Source organism: Aethalodelphis obliquidens, unplaced genomic scaffold (genome assembly GCF_003676395.1).
Source record: "Aethalodelphis obliquidens isolate GAN/ISIS:26980383/991018 unplaced genomic scaffold, ASM367639v1 scaffold24, whole genome shotgun sequence".
Taxonomy (NCBI): domain Eukaryota; kingdom Metazoa; phylum Chordata; class Mammalia; order Artiodactyla; family Delphinidae; genus Aethalodelphis; species Aethalodelphis obliquidens.
This window is the reverse complement of record NW_020837968.1, coordinates 25,254,255-25,267,300: the sequence shown is the minus strand read 5'-3', so window position 1 is coordinate 25,267,300 and position 13,046 is coordinate 25,254,255. Positions and strand designations below refer to the sequence as shown.

Genomic DNA, 13,046 nt, shown 5'->3' with positions numbered 1-13,046 from the left:
GAAAGGGTTTGTACCTGGGAGGGCCCCACAAGGTCCTGCTTATATTCAGCATATAATGCAGGGTGCCAAACGAGAAGACTAAGCAGCTCATGCTCAAAAGTCCCGATTCTCTCTTGGTTTCAGGCAAGTGTTTTCACAGTGTTAGGGGAGAGGGTTGTTGCATGCATGATCAGCTTGTGGACAATTTTCTGATTGGCAGGGTGGTGTTTCAGGAATCTCAATTGTCAATATTCTGACTCCAACCAGTCAATGTCTACATGTTTGGGGTCAGTAGTTTTTGCCTGGTGATGGAATTTAGCAGGACCTTGCAGGGTACTACCAGGTACAAAAGCCTTGCTGGGTCTTCTGTTCCTTGATTGTAGGAGAAAGGCTTCAGCCTCCTAGTCTTCCTTGAGTTCCAAAGGGTGGACTCAGGCAGTTACTAATTATGTTACCGAGTCCAAGCTCGCTCTGCTCACCACACGACAGGCCAATAAGTTGGAGACGCGGTGTTGAGGCAAGTAATATGACTTTATTCAGAAAGCTGGCAGACCAAGAAGATGGCAGACTAATGTCTCCAAAAACCCTCTTATAGGGGTTTGGATGCCAGTTTCTTTTATAGAACAGAGAGGGGGAGGAGATAAGGAAGTAAAGTACAAGGCCATAAGTTTTGCAAATGTCCCCTGAAATGGCCACCGTCAGGGAGGGGATGTGTTAATTTTGCCTTTCTGGCAGCCATCCACAGGTGGTCAGGGTCAGGATGCTTCCATGAACAAAGGCACTTTGGTTTCACATTCAGGCAGAGGGGCAGGTTTCCCTGAGGCAGGCCATTATGTATGGACAGTATCCTTTTAGTGAACAAAAGCAGCAGAAAGCAAAGGTTAAAGTAAAAGAAACAGATCCAACAGATTTGGCTCTTCCCTGTTACAATTCCCCACTGTCAATGTCCATTCCACAATCTTGTGGAAAAAGGGGTGATGACCATTTTAACTGCTTTGTCAGATGGATCTTTCTGGGAGTGTCCGCCATCAGTGTCAGTCTTCCAAATGTTGTTATTTTTGTTCCTCTCTGGAAAGTGTCTCCTTTATACCTGTAGACTTTAAAAATATTCACAACCTAAAAATTGAGAGTTATGATTTATTCGGTGGGAATTTTGAGGGCTTCAAGCCTGGGAGGCAGCATCTCAAGTTAAGGAATTTAGCGTTCTATATAAGGGAAGATGCAAGAGTCTGGGCTCACTGAAATCTTTCCTTTAATATACACCTCAGCTATCTGGGGCCTATATCCCATATTTTCATATCCTGAGATTTCTCAGGGCTTACCATAAGGAGTGACTGTAGTCTGATGGCTGCTAGATGGCAGGTATTCTTCTCCTTCCCGAGTTTCCTCAGGGTTCACCACCTCACGTTTGAGGGCTGCAATTGCTGATGCCTGATATGGCAGGAAATATTCCATTTCCCAGATCCTCTCCTCTTGGTCAGGAATTTGACCAATATTTGGGAGACATTTCATGATCAAATTTTGTCCCATGGCTCTGGGAGGCTCATCCCAGATCAGGCTAAAATTCTTGATATGCCACTCCAGATGCTAATTTTTGGAGTAAGCCCTACTTAATAGTTAAAGATTCTCTGGATCCTCTATCTAATTATGATCCAGGAGACATTTCCCCTTGTTGCTTCTTCCCATACCTAGAATCACAATATTACAATTATTTTATGTTATAAATGTGATCTATTTTCTCAAGATGTTTAGCCATAGAAGTTTTGTTGGAGGCCTGGTTACACATTGGGTATTGTAAGGGACAACAATATTACAAAATAGGATATAAGTAATGTAGCTGGTAACATTGACAAAGATATAGCGCAGCAGGGAGACACAAAGCACAAGCAATTTGGAAACAAAGAACAAATTAAAACAATGATTAGTATAACTAGTTATAATCCAGTTGCAATAATAATTGAACAAAGGTACCATAATTGATTTAATGAGCCATCTGCAGTCTCACTGTACTAGCCATGAATACTTAGACATGCATGGCTTAATCTCTGAGACAAGCATATGCTATTGGCAGGATCAACCAGGAAGAGAGAAAAAGATAAATGTTTTAATTCTGTTTACAAAGGTATAATTTACCAAATTACTGTAAGTTGTAATTAGTTTAATGGGATAGTTTTCCTCACTCCTGGAAAACACAGATTTAAACCAGTACTTTTTCAGATAGAAACCATAAAAATTATATAACCATATTCACCAGTTCACTCAGTCTAACTTTCTCTTTGTTAATAACTTTATGAAGCTGACAGGTTTTCCCATTAGAATTTTTCAATTTCTTACCCAGTTCAGCATTATGGTCTGAAAGCCAGAATCTTGTTTCTCCAAAGGTCTTTTCTATAAATCTTCTTGAAGAGGAAGCATTTTTGCAAAGGCATCAGAGTGAAGCCGTAACTGTCTATAATGATGAAAGACTTAAGAAGGCACGTTTAAATCTGATTACAATGCAATTGACAAAGTAACTCGGTTACTGCTGTGACATGCAACACTTTCAGATAATAACTAGAATTATGACTGATAACATTTTACCAGGACATATCAAATTTTAGGAACTCCATATAATCTCTAGAATACCTGTATCATTTGCCATACAATATAACCTAAGAAGATTTATTATTTATTTGACAAAACTTCCCATGTAATTCAACATACCAAGTAAACATAATTAGTTAATATCTCTCTTTGGGGTGTTTCAGGGGCCCTTTGAAACATCCCAAATTTAGCTAGAGGTCAAAGGAACTTCATTATAATTTGATTTGGGAAGTTTTGTCAAAAAAATATCAAAAAGGGTTTAAAATAGTCAGATTGGATCACAGGTCACTGTGAAACAATAGTTATTCACTTAGCCAAAGTAACAATAAAAGATTTCAAAGGCAAATACAGAACAGATCACTTAAGATGTAAAGAAACTTAAAATCTATTATCAAAGCCAGTTCAACATCTTAAGAAACATTGTCTTCTTAACAGAGAGAAAAGCCAAATCCAAGTTTTGCACCAGTTTACTTTTAAAATTCATTTACTCAATTAAACTTATTTTAAACTTAGTCAGTCCTGACCATGCACAAAACTCTTTTCTCAGGGTCCACTTTCCACAAAGCTTCCATCACTTAACTTATTTTAGCACAAAAATTCTAATTTTCGAGTTGTTGAGTAACTGGAGAGATTAATTTTATATAAACATTCCTAAAATATAATTATTTCTAAAAGTTCACCCAAAGCTCTTATCTCATTTGCATTTTCTTTCCTTAAACCTTTCCTCTCATCAAACTACTTTCCTTGCTGACAAATTTGCAACAGATATAACAAGATTTTATTTAGCTTATATTAAACCTAGGCACAATAAAAGTATTATACTTAATGTTGATGAATTTAAAGATATGTCTATATTAATTAGATCAACAAAAAAATATGAATACCAGGTATTAATTTAATACTGAATATTTCCCAGTTCATGTGAACCTGAAAATCATTTAGCTCAATTTCTCTTGTATTTAGAATTGTTGGTTTGTAAGCACTTACTTTTCTTTAGGCCAATTAAACAGAGCTCATCCACAAATCAACCTCAGCAATGTTATCCGAAGACAAAGACACATACAAGCACACAGAGACCTTGTAGTTCTCATTTTAAAATCTCAGCCCTGAGTCAGGTACAGCAATGTAAAACCCATCAGTTTACAAAAGATGTTGGATTAAAATTAGGTTTCTGGCAGAGGGAACAAATCAAGCTCCCTTGTCTGAATGGCTAAATTTTCACAGAAAAGACACTTAGGATTTTTATTTATCCTTGACAAGTCAATTTCTAAATTACTTTACCCTCCTTTCAAAGTTTGTATTTTAAAAAGATGGCAGAGATAAGGCCTCCTGAGAAGACCAAATAGGACATCTGCATCTCAAAGATACAGGCAAGTTTTTCCTAGGATGACTTTGTTTCCCCTTTGTTTAATATTTACAAGCCTCTTAAGATAACTAGGGAAGGTTTTGGGAGCGGTATCTATTAGAAAGTCAATCAACTTGTTCCCCACTGTTGAAGTTACTTGGGACTCCTCTGGGGAAATTAGAATCGAATGCCTCAAGTCTAAGGGAGTCCCCAGGCTTCTTACAGCATGTTGGCACAAGGGAAATCGCCCTGCTGTGGAAGTGGCTCCCGGTCCAAACTGGGTGCTCTGTTGGATCTTAGATGGTGAGACTAAACCAGGTCCCTGTGCCCCCAGGGACCTGTGACCGTAGAAACTTCTATTTGATCCCCATGGGTAAGGGAAACAAGAGGTGGTGAATATGTTGGTGTCATGGGGGGCAGTTGGAACAACTGCCAGTGCAGACTGCTTGGCCACTGGGGGAGCTGGATAGGCTGCAGGGGTTTTAAGTTTTGAAATAACATGTTCCCACTCTCATTGTCTCCCTCTTCCCCTTGTAGAACAGGTTTCTCCTTGGGTTTCCTTTCAGATTGCTGCACCATAAGGTGGCAGTCCTCTGACTTCTTTTCTTCCTGATGCAATAGCATAAATGCTTCTACATGTGGAATCTCATCTCTTTTCCCTGCTCTTTGCAAAACACCTCTAACTGTGAGGTCGTATAATAATTGAGTGAGCCATTCAGGGGCCACTGCTCTTCTGATCCTAACATATATTGTGTCCACACCCTATTACAATAGTATATTATGTCTTTCATAATATACTATTGCAAACTGTGAGCCTTAGTCATAGGCTTGCAGCTATGTTTTGCCCATTTATGTAATATACGCCCCAAAGGGCTTTCCTTTGGGTTAGATGGAGTATTTCCCATTTTTATAAGTTTGATAACACCAAAATGCAGAAGATATAGACAATTCCAACACAAAAGGCACAAACAAATTCTAGCATCAATGCACACAGAACCAAAAAAAAAAAAAAAAAACAAAACCAACTAATTAGTTCCCAAATCAGGTAGACTTACCCTACAAAACCAATGAACTAGCTCCCAAAATCAGGTAGAGTACAACAACAATTCCCCTCTCCAGCAGGGTACCCCAACCAAATTGGCTTGTCCCCTAAAGGAAAAGCTCAAATTGAGGGTGGGATATGTTCCCAGTTTGCACACTGGAGGGACTTACCCTCCAAAATCGAGTCTGTTGACACATAGAAGTTTGTCAGTTCCTTGCTTCAACTGCCAAGTGCTGGGGTAGCTGGTGCCTCTTCAGGGAAATTTGAAGGGAAGATTCTCAGGACAAATGGTCCCAGCAGCTGCTAGGGCCTTTCTCCAAAATTCCCTGACTGGGGCTGGCTAGTCATGAGCAGCAAGGCTCCTGGCTGGCTTGCCAAATTTGTTACTGAGTCCAAGCTCGCTCTGCTTGCCACATGACAGGCCAATAAATTGGAGACAAGGTGTTAAGGCAAGGAATATGACTTTATTCAGAAAGCCAGCAGACTGAGAAGATGGCAGACTAATGTTTCCCCAAAACCATATTATTGGGGTTTGGATGCCAGTTTCTTTTATAGAACAGAGAAGGGGAGGAGAAGAGGAAGTAAAGTAAAAAGGCCATAAGTTTTCCAAATGTTCTCTGGAATGGCCAGCCTCAGGGAGGGGATGTGTTAATTTCTTCTTTCTTGCAGCCATCCACAGGTGGTCAGGGTCAGGATCCTTCCTTGAACAAAGGCATTTTGGTTTAACATTCAGGCAGAGGGGCAGGGTTCCCTGAGGCAGGCCATTATGAATAGACAGTATCCTTTTAGTGAACAAAAGCAGCAGAAAGCAAAATTTAAAGTAAAAGAAACAGATTCAACATGTCATCAGATTTGGCTCTTCTCTGTTACAATTAGGGAAGTGAGGAAATACAGAAGCAAAGGAAAAGCAGTTATGATATAGTAATGTAGAGATAAAACAAAGTCCTAGTTCCTCCTCAAGTGATATACATAACAATCTGATGCATATCTTTGAGTTGTTCTGCAGGAACTAAGGCCCCTACCCAGGTGGAGGATGGTAACTATGTGCTGAGACCCCAGACTGGTCAGAACCAGAAAGTTGATGATTGAGATTCCTGGAACACCACCCTGATATCTCACCACCAACCAATCAGAAGAAAGTCATAAACTGTGTAGCCATGACCCTAAATGTTGCCTTTAAAAACTGTTCCCTGAAAACCATCAGGGAGTTTTGAGCATGAGCCACTTTTTCTCCTTGCTAGGCCCTTCCAATAAACTTTTCTCCCTCCAAACTCCAATGTTTCAGTTTCTTTGGCCTCACTGTTTATCAGACACACAAATTTTGGTTCAGTAACAGTGGGGATCTGATTTCTGTAACAACAACCTAAGAATGTATGTCAGACATTGTTATCTGTTTTCCTCAAGGAAAACTAGGGTCTTATAACCCCATCCCAGTTTGACTTATTGCTAAAAGTAATCATCTCCTTCTTTGCTTGACTGATTCTTTGTTTTCTTTTCTGCCCCTTCTTAAATGATTAACTGCTTGAGCCTATTCTTTGGAACTCAGGGAGAACTAGGAGACCAAAGGTTTTTTCACAAACAAAAGGTGGGGCACACAGATGGGCTTGTGCCTGGGAGGCCCCACAGTGTCTTGCTTGGTTTCAATTCAATAAAGCCAATTAGATATTTAAAACTTACTCAGTTAAAATTTTGTTATTTAAAGTAATCATGAAAATTAAATAGGTCATGTAAAACTACTTAGCAAAATATTTATTATCCATATATATTTATTATACACATACATTTATTTAATGTATACTTTGTGTATATAGATAGATGTATAAGTAAATACATAAATGTATGTATTATTAACCGAAATTTTAGAAATGGAGATCTGATTGAATAAAAAGGTGTTTATTTGAGTTTTGTTAGGATTGCAGGAGACACAGATTCAAGAAACACAGGAGACACAGATTTAAGAAACACTTGAATTGTGTTCCGCCATACTACAAAATGGAGGAGACATAAAGGCAATAAAACTGCAAGGTTACATGAGTTATTATCAAGATTTATAATTGGAGCTGGCAAGAAGTAAGGGTACTTGTTAAGTAAGGATTTTGGGGGCTCTGAATTGTTGCATATTTACAAGGTAAGACCTTGAGACTAACCATTAAGTTGCAGCTGGCAGGTGTTGTTTTGAATATGGCTGGTGGTATCTTTGGGTCCAGTACAGTTCAAAGAATGTTCACGTTCTCAATGCAGGGATGTGCCTGAGACTAAATCCTCAATGGCTGCCTGACTCCATTTTGTATGCCTGAAGTGTGATTACTCCATTATAATTTTAATTTGTCATCAGTATGTATGTATGCATTTATATTTTTTTAGCTTCCTTTCACCTAAGCATTCACCCCACTTTTTTCTTATCTTGCAAATGTTATATTCAAAACATTTTCTGACATTCCCCCCATACTTGTATTACTGATCTTGTTTGTGTGTCCAATGCTTAGTGAGGTAAAACAAACAAAAACATCAGTTTGGAGCAGAGAAAATTTACTGCAGGGCCAAGCAAGGAGAATGGGTAGTTCATGCTCTAAAAAAACTTCAAATTGCCCAATCATTTTCAGGGAGAATTTTTAATAGGCAAAATTTGGGGTGACGGCTGCAGGGTGTATGACTTTCTTCTGATTGGTTGGTGGTAATAGGGCCAGTGCTCCAGGAATCTTGTGCTCAGCCTGAAATTACCATTCTCCACCTGGGTGGGGGCCTTAGTTCCTGCAGAAGAATTCAAAGATATTGTTATGTATATCCCTTGAGGAGGAACCAGGATCCTGCTTTAATCACTTCACTATCTTTTCTTGATTGCTCCTCCTTTGTTTCTGCATTCCCTTACTTCCCTGATTAGCAACTGTTTGAATCTTCTCTTTGGTATTCAGGAAGGAACAAGAAATGGGGGACCCAGAAAGGATTTGTACCTGGGAGCCCCACAGGGTCTTGCTTGGTTTTACTTGCTCTCCATTCTACTATGCTGTTTGCCAAATAAACACAAGTAACCTAACCAGGAGAGAGGAAAACCAAACTTCACATTTTACAACTGTCAATTTTTTATCCATGTCAGTTCTTACATTTTCCCTATTGCTTACAATAATAAAAAGAAAAAGGAAAATAGCTTGGGCAACTGATAACGTGCTTTTTCCATCACCAATTAGGATTCTGAGACTCTAGATCCTCTGGTAGGAGCAGCTTCACATGTGTTTTCAGAAAATAGAAACAAACCCACACAACTTTCTGCCTGGAGAGAAAATCCTTTCTCCAATGAATACTGATTTAGTCCAAAGGCAAATGTAACTCAAATCCAAAATAGTATAGAATGGAAAGTTCCTTAGAAAAGTATCTAAACATGGTATTAGGGAAAGGGAGAATAGTTACACACAGAAAGCTTATTCTTAAGTGTATTCTAACACCTTCCTAGGAAATAATCACTACTTCTGTGTCAGAGATGAAGAAATAAGAATAATCACCACTAACATAAATGAGATAGGTAGAAATGGAACTGAACCTCATTCATCCTAATTTTGTGTTCAATCCATCTAATCTCCACTGCAGACTTTTGCTATGTCATCAAAGACCACAGTAGGGCTGGAGATCCCTAGCAGAGCAGGATCTACAATGTGATGTTTTAAGTAGGGGGTAGGCCTGTTGGCCATTTTGTCTGCCTATAGGCCTAGCCTCAAGGATGGGGGGGGTGAAACAGAAGGGAAGAGGGCAGGGCACAACATTTAAAAGAATGACATAGACCAAGGACACAACATAAACTAATTAGAACAAAATAGGTTCAAGATGGTGGATGAGTCAACTTCCACCAGACCTTAAGTCTCATACGCTCACTGTAACACATCAGCAAGCTAAATGACACACCCACAGGTGCCATGACAGTTCCAAGGCTGACCATAAAGATCAAAAAGTGGGTGGTGACCCAATTCCTGGAAATCCCCACCCTTTCCCCAAAATAGCTGGAATACTCCTCCTACTCATTAGCCTATGGAATTACCCACCACTATAAAAACTGACAAACCCATACCCTGGTGCTGCTCTCACCTTCTGAGATGGCCCAAAATCTGTCTGTGGAGTGTGTTTCTCTCTAAATAAATCCACTTCTTACATATCACTTTGTCTCTCACTGAATTTTTTCTGCGATGAGACATCAAGAACCTGAGCTTCATTAATTCCTGAGACCAATTGTGTGATCAGTTAAAAGACCGTGGGTTCATGTCCCAATCTGGGTTACAGGGTTTCAGGAGGACTGAATGTCTTGGAGCTAATTGTTGGCTCCAGGGCACTTGGGAAATAAGAACCCTTCCACCTCCCCAGCATCATGTGCTACATCTGGAAGCCACTCACCCAGATGGAAGAGGATACAGGGCATTCCAGAAATAGTCTGGGGGGTCTGTGTGGAATGGTTTTGGATGCTGCAGACCCAGTGTTACTCAAATGTCTTCCAGCTTAGCTCCAGGAAGTTGTGTTCCCTGAGTTCTTCCTTAGGGTTGTTGGGTAAAGGAGGCTGCATGGATCCTAGAAAGCAAGTTGTGATATTGTGATAAATAATAAGAAATACGTATTTGGTCTTCATCCCCATTCCTGGCAGAGCTTCTAAAACCCAAGAAATTTCCTAAGTTAAGTAGAGCTATTAAAGTGTCTTTTGTTATGTTAATGAGGCAACTTCTGGAATGTCCTTAGGTCATCTGAGGGAACAACCATGTGATTAGAGTGTTAGAACTGTTAGGGCACCATTGGCTGAAACCAACTGCCCTGGCCAGAAAGGATAATAGCTGCTTGTGTGAGTTATCTCACAATAGGAGGTCTCAATAAGAAACACAGAAGTGACAAGCTACCACCAGCCAGAAGAAATCGGGAGGGGCCAAAAGTAGGAAAGAGATGCCAGTCCATAATAGGTCCTGCCAACTTCCCAGAAACCCTTGTGGTGGAAACCATCTTGACTGAGAGATGCACACACCACCAGGAAGGGCCTTGAATCAGATGAAATACGACCACAAGCAGCATGATTGGCCAGTGACAACCTGGAAAGCCAACCCCATTATCATGAAACCTGAGACTGCAAGCCATGTGGCAGAGCAGTTCTCCTAGGTTCCCTTACCCAGCTGCTCTCCACCTGGGCACTCCTTCCCAATAAAGTATTTTGCTTTGTCAGCACATGTGTCTCCTTGGACAATTCATTTCCAAGTGTTAGACAAGAGCCCACGCTTGGGTCCTGGTAAGGGTTGCCCTTCCAGTAACAGAGCTTTTAGTCCCAACCCCAACCTTCAGGGAGGAGAGAGGGGCTGGAGATTTAGTTTAATTGCCAATGATCAATGATTTCACCAACCATACTTATGTAATGAAGCCTCCAAAAAGACCCAAAAGGCTGAGTTTCAGAGAGCTTCTGGGTTGGTGAACATATGGAGATTTGGGGATAGTGGTATGCTTGGAGATGACTTGGAAGCTCCATATCCCTTCCCCATACCTTGCCCTATACATCTCTTCTACCGGGCTGTTCCTGAATTATATTCTTTTATAATAAACTAGTAATCTAGTAAGTAAAATGTTTCTGAGTTCTGTGAGCCATTCTAGTGAATTTATGGAGCAAAAGGAGGGGGTCATGGGAAACTCTTATGTATAGCCAGTTGACAGAAGCATATGTAACAACCTGAATTTGTGACTGGCATCTGACCTGGGGGCAGTCTTATAGGACTGAGCCCTTAACCTGAGGGATCTGATGCTATTTCCAGGTAGAGAGTGTCACAACTGAGTTCAATTGTAGGACACCCAGCCGGTTTTGAAGAATTGCTTGGTGTTGTTGGAAAATTCACACACTAGAATTGGAATCAGAATCAGAGTTGTACAAGTCAAGAGAATAAGTTGCTGACCTAAAAGTGCTGTAGAAAACTGGGATAATAACCCCTCCCACAAAAAAAAATAATAGTGGCCCAATGGCAGAGTTTAACACAAATGAGAAGAGGATACTTAGTATCTTCTTCCCATCAATTATTATGACTGCAACATGAAAATGTGGACTTGCTAATTCTGCCTGGAAGAGTGCCATCAAAGGATACTTTAAGGAACCAGGTGAATTAGAAGCAATGCCACAACATGAGAGAAAGCAGCCACATATTTGCATGTCTTTTTCTCCTCCTTAATGGGGCTGGCAGTGAACTAGTGTTGCCGGGGTGGGATTTGAAGGGTTAGAACTAGGTTGTGGCCTGCCTGAGGAAGCAAAAGTCAGGAAAGCTTAGAAGGGCAAGTTCAAGCTAGGGTCTCTTCCCTTAGAGTGAGAACCCAGCTCAGTGGAGACAAACACCAGCAAGAAGCTTGAACTTCGAACTTCCAGTAGAGCCAGAGTTCAAAGATGAGGTGAGAGAGCAGGAGCAAGGTAGGACCAAGCAAGGAGAGTGCAGGATAATTGCCAGGAAGTAGCCAAGCTTCCTTTCCAAGCAAACAAGCCACCCAAGGCTCCCATGCCCAGTGAAGTTTCAAGACTAGCTCAGCCACAGGGTATAGAGCCAACAGATATCCAGGAATCAAAGATAGTTCAAATTAAACATCAAATTCACAAAGCCTGTTAATATGATATCTGGGGTTTGCTTCAAAATAATAGGAGGGGGATCCATAGTGTATATATTTTTTTTAAAAAACTGGCCCTTTAACTCCCAACAGTACAGTATAAAAAAAAATTTTTTTTTTCATTCAGGATACTTCATTCTGAATAAAGATGACAGTGACCAAAAATTGAATGTGATATTCATGAGAAGTACCAGCCCATATTGTTTGTGGGGAAGGAAACTTCTCATCCTATAATTCAAAATTTCCTTGCAATTTACATCTAAATAAGAGTGGGGGATCATTCAAGAAAGAGGAATGTATTAGAGGAGCTGCCTTTATGTAGAGTTTGAGAGCAAAATCAAATGACATTGTTTGTCTCCTAATATTAAAATTTTTAAGTAAAGGATAATTCTATCCTTAGAGCCTAAGGTCTTACTTTTACAGCTTTTGTTACCACTATTTTATTTAATATTATATAAATGTTTATATGTAGCAGCCCTCTGGAAGAGACAGAGCAGTGTTTCTATGCTTATTGTATTGATGAAGAAACTAAGGCCCCACAGGGTGGAAGAACTTGTCCAAGACCTAACAGCAAGTCTTCTGATTCGAAATTCAGGCCTTTTCACTATGACAGGCTACTCAGCCCCAGTTTATGGGTTTCTTCATATGTCAGCGTGGTTTTACACACTCGTACATTGCCCTGTCTAGTGTTTCCAGCCTTGACCCAATAAATGATTGAAATATAGTTTTGCAAAATTCTGATATGCCAGAATATCATGCTATTTTTAAAGAACCAAGTATTTCCTAGTATTTTTCTTGATTTGGTACCATTATTTTAGTATTTCAAAAGTCTAAACTCTGAATTATGTACCTTGTGAGATATATCCAGAGTTATATATTGCGTTTAAATTTCATATTAAATAGAGGTTACCTGACAAGAAAGCATTCTGACTACATCACTTCCCTTTTTTTTTTTTTTTTTTTTTTTTTTTTGCTGTACGCGGGCCTCTCACTGTTGTGGCCTCTCCCGTTGCGGAGCACAGGCTCCGGATGCGCAGGCTCAGCAGCCATGACTCACGGGCCCAGCCGCTACGCAGCATGTGGGATCTTCCCGGACGGGGGCACGACCCCGTGTCCCCTGCCTTGGCAGGTGGACTCTCAACCACTGCACCACCAGGGAAGCCCTCACTTCCCTTTTAAAACCTGTTCAGAGTGTCCTTTAGTTGTATTAATTCCTATTTTCTAAATTACTGGTGAGGCAGCACAGTTCTTTCCTTTTAACACAGCTTTTTATTTTCCCCAGAGGCAGTTTGGGTCCCATCAATTTCCAGAAGTTCCTGATGGAATTTGAATGGGAGTGAGAGTTGGGATGAAAGTCAGGAAGAGACCCTAAGGAAAATGAGGTAGGATAGCAGGAAAAGGGAGGAGAGGGGATGAGATGACCTTTCTAAAAAGAGGACCAAATTCATTTTCTTAGAAACAGACAGTTCTCCCATGGATAATTTATTCTAACATTTTCCCCGG

The 13,046-nt window shown here is 40.3% G+C and overlaps 1 long non-coding RNA gene across 1 annotated transcript; it reads right to left on the bottom strand.

Annotated features, from left to right (window-relative positions):
• Positions 1-491: 491 nt before the first annotated feature.
• LOC113628626 (uncharacterized) lies at positions 492-12,544 on the bottom strand. Its single transcript, XR_003436169.1, has 2 exons — positions 9,327-12,544; positions 492-2,428 (listed from the first exon to the last, which is right to left on the bottom strand). It is a non-coding gene; the product is annotated as an uncharacterized LOC113628626 (long non-coding RNA).
• Between the last annotated feature and the right edge of the window lie 502 nt (positions 12,545-13,046).